Genomic DNA, 15536 nt, shown 5'->3' with positions numbered 1-15536 from the left:
AAGAGAGAAAATATATCCATCTATACCTGAACATACTCCAAGGCATCTTACTTGCACTTCCCCCCTTTGCTCCCATTTAGTTAATGTGTGAAAACTTAGGTTCTAATAGGAGCTCTCCAGGCAAACGTTTTCTTTGTGAGATTCTTTTTAATTTACAGAAAATCGATCTGTCTGGTGTACAATATTTCTTCATGGCAGTACTTACTTCATTAATCCTCATAAGTTGCTATCTTTCACATGAAAAGAAGTTGTATATCTCTATAGGTGATCACCTGCAAGCTGCTGCCCCATTCAGCTACACAACCCACCCAGAGTGGGCCAGAGTGGGCTAAATAACGGTGATGGAACAAACCCAGACCTTTTGACTGGGTGTGAGTGTTTGATTGATTCAGATGCTCCATCCATCACCACCCCCTTTTGTACCGCTTTTGGCCACCATAAGTGTGGCAGGGTATGCTCAGACGTGAGTCCCTTGCTCACTTTCCCACTGGATTCAAGCAAGTCGGGCTGAAGACGGCTGGAATGCCAGAAACCAGTCCTCGGAAGCTTTTTTCCGGTCAAGGGAAGACATGGCTTGGCAGTTCGGGCTGGACTGTTCCCATGAGGCACAGGGTCAGACTGATTTGCATATAGCCATGTCTGAACTGGGGTGGCAGAGTGGGCTAAAGAACGGTGATGGAACAAACCCGGATCTTTTGACTAGGTGTGAGTGTTTTATTGATTCAGATGCTCCGTCCACCACCACCCCCTTTTGTACCGCTTTTGGCCGCCATAAGTGTGGCAGGGTTTGCTCAGACGTGATTCCCTTGCTCACTTTGCCACTGGATTCAAGCAAGCCGGGCTGAAGACGGCTGGAATGCCAGAAACCGGACCTCGGAAGCTTGTTTCCGGTCCAGGGAAGACATGGCTTGGCAGTTCGGGTTGGACTATTCCCATGAGGCACAGGGTCAGACTGATTTGCATATAGCCATGTCTGAACTGGGGTGGCAGAGTGAGCTAAAGAATGGTGATGGAACAAACCCAGATCTTTTGACTGGGTGTGATTGTTTGATTGATTCAGATGCTCCGTCCATCACCACCCCCTTTTGTACCGCTGTTGGCCGCCATAAGTGTGGCAGGGTATGCTCAGACGTGAGTCCCTTGCTCACTTTGCCACTGGATTCAAGCAAGCCGGGTTGAAGACGGCTGGAATGCCAGAAACCGGTCCTCGGAAGCTTGTTTACGCTGCATGGAAGACATGGCTTGGCAGTTCGGGCTGGACTGTTCCCATGAGGCACAGGGTCAGACTGATTTGCATATAGCCATGTCTGAACTGGGGTGGCAGAGTTGGCTAAAGAACAGTGATGGAACAAACCCAGATCTTTTGACTGGGTGTAAGTGTTGATTGATTCAGATGCTCCGTCCATCACCACCCCCTTTTGTACCGCTTTTGGCCGTCATAAGTGTGGCAGGGTATGCTCAGACGTGAGTCCCTTGCTCACTTTGCCCCTGGATTCAAGCAAACCGGGCTGAAGACGACTGGAATGCCAGAAACCGGTCCTCGGAAGCTTGTTTCCGGTCCAGGGAAGACATGGCTTGGCAGTTCGGGCTGGACTGTTCCCATGAGGCACAGAGTCAGACTGATTTGCATATAGCTATGTCTGAACTGGGGTGGCAGAGTTGGCTAAAGAACGGTGATGGAACAAACCCAGATCTTTTGACTGGGTGTGACTGTTTGATTGATTCAGATGCTCCGTCCATCACCGCCCCCTTTTGTACCGCTTTTGGCCGCCATAAGTGTGGCAGGGTATGCACAGACGTGAGTCCCTTGCTCACTTTGCCACTGGATTCAAGCAAGCCGGGCTGAAGACGGCTGGAATGCCAGAAACCGGTCCTCGGAAGCTTGTTTTCGGTCCAGTGAAGACATGGCTTGGCATTTCGGGCTGGACTGTTCCCATGAGGCACATGGTCAGACTGATTTGCATGTAGCCATGTCTGAACTGGGGTGGCAGAGTGGGCTAAAGAACGGTGATGGAATAAACCAAGATCTTTTGACTGGGTGTGAGTGTTTGATTGATTCAGATGCTCCGTCCATCACCACCCCCTTTTGTACCGCTTTTGGCCGCCATAAGTGTGGCAGGGCATGCTCAGACGTGAGGCCCTTGCTCACTTTGCCACTGGATTCAAGCAAGCCAGGCTGAAGACGGCTGGAATGCCAGAAACCGGTCCTCGGAAGCTTGTTTCCGCTCCAGTGAAGAGATGGCTTGGCAGTTCGGGCTGGACTGTTCCCTGAGGCACAGGGTCAGACTGATTTGCATATAGCCATGTCTGAACCGGGGCGGCAGAGTGGGCTAAAGAACGGTGATGGAACAAACCCAGATCTTTTGACTGGGTGTGAGTGTTTGATTGATTCAGATGCTCCGTCAATCACCACCCCCTTTTGTACCGTTTTTGGCCGCCATAAGTGTGGCAGCGTATGCTCAGACGTGCGTCCCTTGCTCACTTTGCCACTGGATTCAAGCAAGCCGGGCTGAAGACGGCTGGAATGCCAGAAACCGTTCCTCGAATGCTTGTTTCCGTTCCAGGGAAGACATGGCTTTGCAGTTCGGGCTGGACTGTTCCAATGAGGCACAGGGTCAGACTGATTTGTATATAGCTATGTCTGAACTGGGGTGGCAGAGTGGGCTAAAGAACGGTGATGGAACAAACCCAGATCTTTTGACTGGGTGTGAGTGTTTGATTGATTCGGATGCTCCGTCCATCACCACCCCCTTTTTTACGGCTTTTGGCCACCATAAGTCTGGCAGGGTATGCTCAGACGTGAGTTCCTTGCTCACTTTGCAACTGGATTCAAGCAAGCCGGGCTGAAGACGGCTGGAATGCCAGAAAACCGGTCCTCAGAAGCTTGTTTCCGCTCCAGGGAAGATTAGGCTTGGCTGTTTGGGCTGAACTGTTCCCATGAGGCACAGGGTCAGACTGATTTGCATATAGCCATGTCTGAACTGGGGTGGCAGAGTTGGCTAAAGAACGGTAATGGAATAAACCCAGATCATTTGACTGGGTGTGAGTGTTTGATTGATTCAGATGCTCCGTCCATCACCACCCCCTTTTGTACTGCTTTTGGCCGCCATAAGTGTGGCAGGGTATGCTCAGACGTGAGTCCCTTGCTCACTTTGCCACTGGATTCAAGCAGGCCGGGCTGAAGACGGCTGGAATGCCAGAAACCGGTCCTCGGAAGCTTGTTTCCGGTCCAGGGAAGACATGGCTTGGCAGTTCGGGCTGGACTGTTCCCATGAGGCACAGGGTCAGACTGATTTGCATATAGCCATGTCTGAACTGGGATGGCAGAGTTGGCTAAAGAACGGTGATGGAACAAACCCAGATCTTTTGACTGGGTGTGAGTGTTTGATTGATTCAGATGCTCCGTCCATCACCACTCCCTTTTTTACCGCTTTTGGCAGCCATAAGTGTGGCAGGGTATGCTCAGACGTGAGTCCCTTGCTCACTTTGCCACTGGATTCAAGCAAGCCGGGCTGAAGACGGCTGGAATGCCAGAAACCGGTCCTCGGAAGCTTGTTTCCGGTCCAGGGAAGACATGGCTTGGCAGTTCGGGCTGGACTGTTCCCATGAGGCACAGGGTCAGACTGATTTGCATATAGCCATGTCTGAACTGGGGTGGCAGAGTGGGCTAAAGAACGGTGATGGAACAAACCCAGATCTTTTGACTGGGTGTGATTGATTCAGATGCTCCTTCCGTCACCACCCCCTTTTGTACCGCTGTTAGCCGCCATAAGTGTGGCAGGGTATGCTCAGACGTGAATCCCTTGCTCACTTTGCCACTGGATTCAAGCAAGCCGGGCTGAAGATGGATGGAATGCCAGAAACCGGTCCTCGGAAGCTTGTTTTCGCTGCAGGAAAGACATGGCTTGGCAGTTCGGGCGGGACTGTTCCCATGAGGCACAGGGTCGGACTGATTTGCATATAGCCATGACTGAACTGGGGTGGCAGAGTTGGCTAAAGAACAGTGATGGAACAAACCCAGATCTTTTGACTGGGTGTGAGTGTTTGATTGATTCAGATGCTCCGTCCATCACCACCCCCTTTTGTACCGCTTTTGGCCGCCATAAGTGTGGCAGGGTATGCTCAGACGTGAGTCCCTTGCTCACTTTGCCCCTGGATTCAAGCAAGCCGGGCTGAAGACGACTGGAATGCCAGAAACCGGTCCTCGGAAGCTTGTTTCCGGTCCAGGGAAGACATTGCTTGGCAGTTCGGGCTGGACTGTTCCCATGAGGCACAGGGTCAGACTGATTTGCATATAGCCATGTCTGAACTGGGGTGGCAGAGTTGGCTAAAGAACGGTGATGGAACAAACCCAGATCTTTTGACTGGGTGTGAGTGTTTGATTGATTCAGATGCTCCGTCCATCACCACCCCCTTTTGTACCGCTTTTGGCCGCCATAAGTGTGGCAGGGTATGCTCAGACATGAGTCCCTTGCTCACTTTGCCACTGGATTCAAGCAAGCCGGGCTGAAGATGGCTGGAATGCCAGAAACCGGTCCTCGGAATCTTGTTTTCGGTCCAGTGAAGACATGGCTTGGCATTTCGGGCTGGACTGTTCCCATGAGGCACAGGGTCAGACTGATTTGCATATAGCCATGTCTGAACTGGGGTGGCAGAGTGGGCTAAAGAACGGTGATGGAACAAATAAAGATCTTTTGACTGGGTGTGAGTGTTTGATTGATTCAGATGCTCCGTCCATCACCACCCCCTTTTGTACCGCTTTTGGCCGCCATAAGTGTGGCAGGGTATGCTCAGACGTGAGGCCCTTGCTCACTTTGCCACTGTATTCAAGCAAGCCAGGCTGAAGACGGCTGGAATGCCAAAAACCGGTCCTCGGAAGCTTGTTTCCGGTCCAGGGAAGAGATGGCTTGGCAGTTCGGGCTGGACTGTTCCCTGAGGCACAGGGTCAGACTGATTTGCATATAGCCATGTCTGAACTGGGGCGGCAGAGTGGGCTAAAGAACGGTGATGGAACAAACCCAGATCTTTTGACTGGGTGTGAGTGTTTGATTGATTCAGATGCTCCGTCAATCACCACCCCCTTTTGTACCGTTTTTGGCTGCCATAAGTGTGGCAGCGTATGCTCAGACGTGCGTCCCTTGCTCACTTTGCCACTGGATTCAAGCAAGCCGGGCTGAAGATGGCTGGAATGCCAGAAACCGGTCCTCGAATGCTTGTTTCCGGTCCAGGGAAGACATGGCTTTGCAGTTCGGGCTGGACTGTTCCAATAAGGCATAGGGTCAGACTGATTTGCATATAGCTATGTCTGAACTGGGGTGGCAGAGTAGGCTAAAGAACGGTGATGGAACAAACCCAGATCTTTTGACTGGGTGTGAGTGTTTGATTGATTCGGATGCTCCGTCCATCACCACCCCCTTTTTTACCGCTTTTGGCCACCATAAGTCTGGCAGGGTATGCTCAGACGTGAGTTCCTTGCTCACTTTGCAACTGTATACAAGCAAGCCGGGCTGAAGACGGCTGGAATGCCAGAAACCGGTCCTCGGAAGCTTGTTTCCGCTCCAGGGAAGACATGGCTCTGCAGTTTGGGCTGGACTGTTCCCATGAGGCACAGGGTCAGACTGATTTGCATATAGCCATGTCTGAACTGGGGTGGCAGAGTTGGCTAAAGAACGGTGATGGAACAAACCCAGATCTTTTGACTGGGTGTGAGTGTTTGATTGATTCGGATGCTTCGTCCATCACCACCCCCTTTTTTACCGCTTTTGGCCACCATAAGTCTGGCAGGGTATGCTCAGACGTGAGTTCCTTGCTCACTTTGCAACTGTATACAAGCAAGCCGGGCTGAAGATGGCTGGAATGCCAGAAACCGGTCCTCGGAAGCTTGTTTCTGGTCCAGGGAAGACATGGCTTGGCAGTTCGGGCTGGACTATTCCCATGACGCACAGGGTCAGACTGATTTGCATATAGTCATGTCTGAACTGGTGTGGCAGTGTTGGCTAAAGAACGGTGATGGAACAAACCCAGATATTTTGACTGGGTGTGAGTGTTTGATTGATTCAGATGCTCCATCCATCACCACCCTCTTTTGTACCGCTTTTGGCAGCCATAAGTGTGGCAGGGTATGCTCAGATGTGATCCCCTTGCTCATTTTGCAACTGGATTCAAGCAAGTCGGTCTGAAGACGGCTGAAATGCCAGAAACCGGTCCTCTGAAGCTTGTTTTTGGTCCAGGGAAGACATGGCTTGGCAGTTCGGGCTGGACTTTTTCCATGAGGCACAGGGTCAGACTGATTTGCATATAGGCATGACTGAACTGGGGTGGCAGAGTGGGCTAAAGAACGGTGATGGAACAAACCCGGATCTTTTGACTAGGTGTGAGTGTTTGATTGATTCAGATGCTCCGTCCATCACCACCCCCCTTTGTACCGCTTTTGGCCGCCATAAGTGTGGCAGGGTATGCTCAGACGTGATTCCCTTGCTCAATTTGCCACTGGATTCAAGCAAGCCGGGTTGAAGACGGCTGGAATGCCAGAAACCGGACCTCGGAAGCTTGTTTCCGGTCCAGGGAAGACATGGCTTGGCAGTTCGGTCTGGACTGTTCCCATGAGGCACAGGGTCAGACTGATTTGCATATAGCCATGTCTGAACTGGGATGGCAGAGTTGGCTAAAGAACAGTGATGGAACAAACCCGGATCTTTTGACTGGGTGTGAGTGTTTGATTGATTCAGATACTCCGTCCATTACCACCCCCTTTTGTACCGCTGTTGGCCGCCATAAGTGTGGCAGGGTATGCTCAGACGTGAGTCCCTTGCTCACTTTGCCACTGGATTCAAGCAAGGCGGTCTGAAGACGGCTGGAATGCCAGAAACCGGTCCTCGGAAGCTTGTTTTCGCTCCAGGGAAGACATGGCTTGGCAGTTCGGGCTGGACTGTTCCCATGAGGCACAGGGTCGGACTGATTTGCATATAGTCATGTCTGAACTGGGGTGGCAGAGTTGGCTAAAGAACAGTGATGGAATAAACCCAGATCTTTTGACTGGGTGTGGGTGTTTGATTGATTCAGATGCTCCGTCCATCACCACCCCCTTTTGTACCGCTTTTGGCCGCCATAAGTGTAGCAGGGTATGCTCAGACTTGAGTCCCTTGCTCACTTTGCCACTGGATTCAAGCAAGCCGGGCTGAAGACGACTGGAATGCCAGAAACCGGTTCTCGGAAGCTTGTTTCCGGTCCAGGGAAGACATGGCTTGGCAGTTCGGTCTGGACTGTTCCCATGAGGCACAGGGTCAGACTGATCTGCATATAGCCATGTCTGAACTGGGATGGCAGAGTTGGCTAAAGAACAGTGATGGAACAAACCCAGATCTTTTGACTGGGTGTGAGTGTTTGATTGATTCAGATGCTCCGTCCATCACCACCCCCTTTTGTACCGCTTTTGGCCGTCATAAGTGTGGCAGGGTATGCTCAGACGTGAGTCCCTTGCTCTCTTTGCCACTGGATTCAAGCAAGCCGGGCTGAAGACGGCTGGAATGCCAGAAACCGGTCCTCGGAAGCTTGTTTCCGGTCCAGGGAAGACATGGCTTGGCAGTTCGGGCTGGACTGTTCCCATGAGGCACAGGGTCAGACTGATTTGCATATAGCCATGTCTGAACTGGGGTGGCAGAGTGGGCTAAAGAACGGTGATGGAACAAACCCTAATCTTTTGACTGGGTGTGAGTGTTTGATTGATTCAGATGCTCCGTCCATCACCACCCCCTTTTGTACCGCTTTTGGCCGCCATAAGTGTGGCTGGGTATGCTCAGACGTGAGTTCCTTGCTCACTTTGCCACTGGATTCAAGCAAGCCAGGCTGAAGACGGCTGGAATGCCAGAAACCGGTCCTCGGAAGCTTGTTTCCGGTCCAGGGAAGACATGGCTTGGCAGTTCGGGCTGGACTGTTCCCATGAGGCACAGGGTCAGACTGATTTGCATATAGCCATGTCTGAACTGGGGCGGCAGAGTGGGCTAAAGAACGGTGATGAAACAAACCTAGATATTTTGACTGGGTGTGAATGTTTGATTGACTCAGATGCTCCGTCCATCACCACCCCCTTTTGTACCGCTTTTGGCCGCCATAAGTGTGGCAGGGTATGCTCAGACGTGAGTCCCTTGCTCACTTTGCCACTGGATTCAAGCAAGCCAGGCTGAAGACGGCTGGAATGCCAGAAACCGGTCCTCGGAAGCTTGTTTCCGGTCCAGGGAAGACATGGCTTGGCAGTTCGGGCTGGACTGTTCCCATGAGGCACAGGGTCAGACTGATTTGCATATAGCCATGTCTGAACTGGGCAGCAGAGTGGGCTAAAGAACGGTGATGGAACAAACCCAGATCTTTTGACTGGGTGTGCGTGTTTGATTGATTCAGATACTCCGTCCATCACCACCCCCTTTTGTACCGCTGTTGGCCGCCATAAGTGTGGCAGGGTATGCTCAGACGTGAGTCCCTTGCTCACTTTGCCACTGGATTCAAGCAAGCCGGGCTGAAGACGACTGGAATGCCAGAAACCGGTCCTCGGAAGCTTGTTTCCGGTCCAGGGAAGACATGGCTTGGCAGTTCGGGCTGGACTGTTCCCATGAGGCACAGGGTCAGACTGATTTGCATATAGCCATGTCTGAACTGGGGTGGCAGAGTTGGCTAAAGAACGGTGATGGAACAAACCCAGATCTTTTGACTGGGTGTGAGTGTTTGATTGATTCAGATGCTCCGTCCATCACTACCCCCTTTTGTACCACCTGAAGGGTGCAGCTGAGCAGTGCTATTTGACCTCCAGAGTTCTAATTTCATAAGCATACTTGCTGCAAGAGATGCACAAAGAGCTGTCTCCTTAGTAAGCCTAATAAAGTTAATCTTTCAAAAAATATTATTGCTATCAGACTTAATGTCTCCGTATAACTATTTAAAAAGTCTCTCTTGTAATGAGTGATACGTTATCCTACATCCCCAATGTACTTGTGCCATCTCAGAAGATTTTGAAGCTTGGGATTGCAGTGAACTGGTTGTTGCCTTGTGGGGTATGGTATTTGTAAAGAAGATATCTCCAATCCAGGTTAAATAGTTGAAGAAGTCTTTATTAGTCAGAAGTGAAGAGACCTCCAGCTCCTTCCACAGCTTCCTCTGTACTGTCTGCTATTCACATCATAACATTCTAGCCTCCTAGCAACATCCCCACAATTCCAATAAGCATAGATCCCTACACATCTCCCCCCATTTCAATATCAGAAGAAATTGTACAAATGAAATATCTAAAGAAAAAAACAAAGCATACAGGAACAAATAAAAGTTTATGGAGCATTACACTTTGCAACATTCCCACAGCTCCAAGCAGAACCATCATTTAGAATGAGAACATTTTTCTTTACAACCTTTACTTGTTTAGGTTGAGAATATTTACTCTCCCCTTTACCTACAATGCCACATTTCTTTGTCACAACCCAATCACCAACACATATATTCGGATCTTTCACCCTCATTCTGAGATTGTATGAATGTGTAGAATCACGTTGCCTACTGACAACACAATCCTTCACGCTTGATCGGTCAACCCACACACATTCCTTGTTCTTGAGCCAACCCGGAACTTCCTTCAGACCTGGCTCACGCCCCTTTAGAGAGACAAATGGAGAAATACCGGTGACCGAATGTGGAGTAATCCTGTAAGACCAGACCATTTTCTTAAGCTCCTCAGACCACATCAAACCATTCGCCATTGACAACTGTATGTTCTCCATCAACAATCTATTGATCCTTTCCACAAGGCCATTGGCCTGTGGCCTAAACAACGCAACCTTCTCATGACAAATTCCCATGCCATCTAAAAATTCCTTCATTTGTCTTGAAACCAGCTGCACACCATTATCTGAAACCAAAGTTTTTGGAATACCTTCATTTAAAAATGTTCTCTCCAAAAAATTAATCACTCTCTTTGTGTCAATACTTTCAGTGGACTCCATTACGAACCACTTAGAATGATAGTCCACAAGAACCATTATGAACCTATTCCGAGTACCCAATTTGGAAATAGGTCCCAAAAAATCAATCGCTAATTTCTCCCAGGGCCGTACCGGAAATTCAACACAGGAAAGAGAAGGCTGCCTAACAACTTTCGTTTTATCGCTAGCAGCACACGCATGACAATGCCTAACCAACTCATCAATCTCACCATCCATCCCTGGCCACAAATAGGATTCGCGAATCCTCCTCTTGGTCATGTTCCTTCCCAAATGGCCTTCATGTGCTATATTCATAATCTTTGATCTAAGATTGCACGGTGGCACCAAACGGTTTCTCCTCCACAACTTCCCTTCAGATATACTCAATTCAGCTTCTACATTAGAAAAACTCTTCAAGCGAGTGTCATTGAGGGATTCCCTAGACCATCCCTCAGAAACATGTTTCATAACCAAGGGAATTATTTGATCATTTGCCATGCCAGATTCCCAATCACTTTTATCAAAAGCAAGAATCTCATTGCAACTAATTACAGGATCTTCTACATCTATCAGATCTACTAAGTCTATAGGCATTCTAGATAAACAATCCGCAATAACGTTTTTCTCTCCTTTAACATATTCCATCTGAAAATTGTACTCAAGCACTGATAAAATCCATTTCGATATTCTAGGGGTGACATTACCCTCCAAACCTCTACCTCCTTTAAATAAATGCACGAGAGGCTTATGGTCTGTGCGCATTCTGAAGGGCAAGCCCCAAAGAAAATATCTAAAGTGTTTAATCCCCCACGTGCAAGCGAGAGCCTCCCTCTCAATAACCGAATAAGATACTTCTGCACCCTGTAGTCTTCTAGAGGCGAAGCCTATAATCCTTTCCACACCACCAGATATCTGAGAGAGCACAGCCCCAAGTCCCACAGCACTAGCATCAGTGGTAACAAAAGTCTTGGCCTTAACGTCAAAATGGCCTAAGGTTGGTGCATGAATAATTCCTACTTTCACACGCTTAAAAGCATCCTCACACACTTGATCCTATTCAAAAACCACACCATTCTTCATCAAGCGTCTTAAAGGCTCGACAACATCTGAAAAATTTCTAATGAATTTTGAACAATACTCAGCTAACCCTAAAAAGGACCTCAGCTGATCTTTAGTCGTTGGCGTTGGAGCATCATTAATTGCAGAAATTATACTTTTTTTTGGCTTAATACCTAAACCTGAAATTTCATGACCCAGATACGTCACACAATCTCTCTTCAGTTGACATTTTTCCTTTTTTATGGTCAAACCATTATCTTCCATACGCTCCAAAACTTGTGTTAAAATCCTATCATGATGTTGACAATCCTTTCCAACTACCAACACGTCGTCCTGAAAACATAATACATTCTCAATCCCCTTTAAAACCCTTTCCATTACTCTCTGAAACACTGCCGACGCTGAAGCCAACCCAAATGGCATCCTGCAATATCGAAATGCCCCCAGTGGTGTTACAAACGAGGTAAGGTGCCTTGATTCTTCGTCTAAGTCAATTTGGTGGTAGGCTGCAGACATGTCAATTACACTGAATATCACACCACCACCCATGGCACTTAACATTTCAGAAATATTAGGCAGTGGCTGCCTATCAACCCATATATTCTTATTTAAATCGCGCAAGTCTACACAGAGACGAATTTTGGTTCCACCATCCTTGGGCGCGACTACAATGGGGGCGAGCCATTCAGACGCCTCAATAGGCTCTATAATCTTTAGGTCTAACAATTTGTCCAATTCTATTTTCAGGGGTTCTCTCATCAAGTGTGGTACATTTCTTACTTTATGAACTACAGCCACCGCATTTTTCTTAAGAATGATTTTATGAGAAAATCCCTTCAATTTTCCTAACTTTTCTGTAAAAACATTAGGAAACTTCTTCATCACATCTGTTTCAAAAGTATCTATACTAAGAACAGAGAATGAAGAAACAGGTTCAGAAGCATTCGGATTCAGTACAATTCCTAGATCTTTCTGGTGACGCCAACCAAGCAGGTTAGACCCCTGCTTAGTGAGGTACACTCTTCCAAATACTTTTTTACTTTGAAATGTGATTACCATGCATTTGAGACCTAAGATGTCAATGGTCTTTCCACCATATCCCACAGCTCTTATATCCGGAGAGGTCCAAGAGTTGAGATCCACATCACCATCCCAAATCTCAACATACATATCTTTGGACAACAGGGTATAAAGGCTTCCAGAATCTATCAGCATGTTAACATTTCTGGTTTGAGGATGCATAGGATCCCTAGAATCAAAATTGATCAGACAGTGTGGCCTTTCAAGCTTATCAGTACTCTCAGTAGCCACATCAACAAGACAGATAGGGTCTTGTACGCAAGGACAATTTTCACTTAAAACCAGTCCATCTACACAGAGCATCAAATTATCAATATTTTCACAAGAGTCATCAATTTCATTAACATGTTGAGTCTTAGCATTGCAAGCTTTAACTACGTGACCTCTCTTTCCACATCCTCTGCAAATAGCATTTCTAGCTGTACAACGAGGACTCGATGCAATGTGCCCTGGAGATCCGCATCTATAACATTTCACAAGACGTGAATTCCCTTGTTGCACAAAATTTGGAGGACGATAAATTGGAGAATGGTAGTTAGATAACTTACTGTTTTTAGAATCAAACTTCTTAACAACTTTAGTTTCATCAACAAATGCTTGTGTTTGAGATTTTGCACTAGACTCTGATTCCTTTGCCACACTATCTTTAGATATAGAACCAGAACATTTATCCATTTCTTTTATCCATAAGTTAGTATTTTCTATAGCTTTTACGATCTCAATAGCTTCTTCTAAGTTCCAATCTTTACTAAGTAACTTCTCTCGCACCCTTTTATTATTAGTGCACCTGACGATTTGATCACGAATCAGAGAATCTGTCAAATCTTTAAACTGACAATTAAGTGACAATCCCCGCAAGGCTGCCACATAAGTTGCAACATCTTCATCTGCTTTTTGAACCCTACAAAAGAACTTATGCCTTTCTAAAAGGGTATTAATTTTTGTGATGAACCTTTTTTCTAGCATTAACATACTCATGTCATAGACATTAGTAGCATGACCATCTCCCACACCTAAAGATATCTCAGGCAAATCTTCGTATAATCTTCTACCTTCCACCCCCAAATTATGAAGAAGAATGGCTTGTTTGCGAACAGGACCATATTTGTCCGCACCAGATGCTAAAATATATGTGAGGAACAATTTCTTCCATTCTTTCCAAGGTATTGGGGGTTCACCAGGAGTAGGGAGAAAAGAAGGGGGGGTAGCAAAGCTTTGATCACCCATGGTAAATAATTGATAGCACCCTTGTCAATAATCAATAGTACCTTGTAAACTATTAATATTATGTCAAAAAGAAATAAAGTACACAATATTCACTACAGTATTTGAAGATAGAGTATCAAAAACGATATCTCCACACAATATTCACTACAGTATTTGAAGATAGAAACAAAAAAAACGATGTCTTCACTTTTACATCACCAAGATGACAAAATACACTTGTTGTAATGAAATATCCTCGGTCCTTGGCTTTTCTTTCTATTGTTCCATGGTAGCTCGATTTTTAGTCATTAATTCAAGTCTTTCCGACGTTGCCGACTCCTTGCCCTTGCCGAGAGTTTAAGATGGCCGCCACGTTTATTCGGGTCTGAGTGACAGTAAGACCAAACAAAAATGGCCGCCGTACTTGCTTGACGCTGCGTGAAGGTTAAACCAAACCAATCCAATCCAAGATGGCCGCCAAGTGCTCTTGACGCTGCTTGACACTACGCAGCGTGATGACAGAATGGAAACGCAGCAGAAGGAGGAATGTCGGACGCGAGCAACATCCAATGCTTGGCAACAACAGCGCGATGCAGACAACGACGGTAAACAGCGCACACAGGTAGGCAGTTGAAGAGTTCAAATAATGCACTAGAAGCGCTGATCGCGTTGTAAAGAAAGTTTGATGATTTTTTCAAAATAAAGGAAAATCGGCAAATTAAGGGTAAATCCAAACAAATCCACAAGCACAGCCACGGGCAATAGTCAGAAGATTCAGACAATGGCGCTTAAACAGACAGCTTGAGATGGCACAATAAAAATAGTTGTAGGCTCTTGCAGCAATAGAAAGAAAGCTTTTTAAACAAGAGTAGAAGGTTTCTACTAAAGTGCAAAGGTGGCAAGATAATGAAATAAAAATCTTGTCGCACAGTTGGCAGTCAAAGAATTCGAAACTTGAATTCAATCTATCTATCCACTTCCAGGATTTAGATAGAGAGCAATATATAAGCTGAAATGTACATACCAGAGGGTTGCCTTGAGAAGAAAAGCAAGAAACAAAGTTGGAGGAGTAAATTGTATACCACAATCCAATTCAGTTGTAGTATCATCCAGGGGTGGAGGTCAATTCCAATCTCTGCCCCTGCCAGAGTATAGGGTTCCCTCGTCGCCAATGTAAAGAAGATATCTCCAATCCAGGTTAAATAGTTGAAGAAGTCTTTATTAGTCAGAAGTGAAGAGACCTCCAGCTCCTTCCACAGCTTCCTCTGTACTGTCTGCTATTCACATCATAACATTCTAGCCTCCTAGCAACATCCCCACAATTCCAATAAGCATAGATCCCTACACAATTGTGCGAAAAACCAGGACCTATTTGCAGTGTCCACCAACCTTTTGCTCCAATTTTGACAAATAGATGCTGGTTATCTGACTCTGATTGTTTCATGGGTTTCTGCTAACCAGACTCATAGTCTGTGTTCCTATTAAAAGTAGATGGTGATTAGGAAAAATTACAATGGGTTCTTACAACCTAACTGTAAGTCCTTAGTATATGGTAGGGCATTTAGGTTTCGAGGCCCAGTAGATGAAATGCACTTAATTGTGCACTGTATAGTTCCTGCTGTCATTATAAAAGGCAGCCCTGCCTTGCAGACTACTTTTAAGGATACATTATATGCAATTTCTACTTAGTAATAAAAGTACTTCCAAAGTCACATACTACCTTATGTTTACATATGCCTCACCCCAAGGTCTCCCCTAGCCCCCCTGGGGTAGGGTGCCTTGTAACTATAAGTGGGGACATTATTACATTTGTTGTATAAGGCATGGTGGGGGAAAATCTCAATTTCACTTTTCTCCATTGTAGGAAATTAGCTCAATAGGCTAACAGGGGGATATTTTATTTTGGTACACATATTAACACAAGTAAGCTAGAATTGTCACTCAAAGACTCAAAATGATAGTTATGATAAATCCTAAAACTTCCTACTGTTAGATTTATAATAACTATTACTGAAAAGACGTTACAAAACTTTCTTTTCTATCTGCCAAAATCCAGCCTTCCAGCTGCCCTCTCCTGATTCTGCCAGGCTGAACCAAGCTGTCTTAATGATGTGTGAAGTGGCCTGCTAGAGAGACAAAGTATTTCCTGTGGGTGAAGAGCTGCAGCTGCAGTAGCAAATGCAGGATGGGGTGGAGTGGCCATAGTGGTCCTAAAAGGGAGAATGACAC

At 46.6% G+C, this 15536-nt stretch overlaps 1 pseudogene; it reads right to left on the bottom strand.

Moving 5' to 3' along the window:
* The window catches only part of LOC147678533 (vomeronasal type-2 receptor 26-like), a 45392-nt pseudogene that overhangs the window by 1792 nt on the left and 28064 nt on the right, over positions 1–15536 (bottom strand).

Source organism: Lissotriton vulgaris, chromosome 12 (genome assembly GCF_964263255.1).
Source record: "Lissotriton vulgaris chromosome 12, aLisVul1.2, whole genome shotgun sequence".
Lineage (NCBI taxonomy): Eukaryota > Metazoa > Chordata > Amphibia > Caudata > Salamandridae > Lissotriton > Lissotriton vulgaris.
Note: the sequence above shows the minus strand (reverse complement) of the source record. Positions and strands in the feature narration are given on the sequence as shown.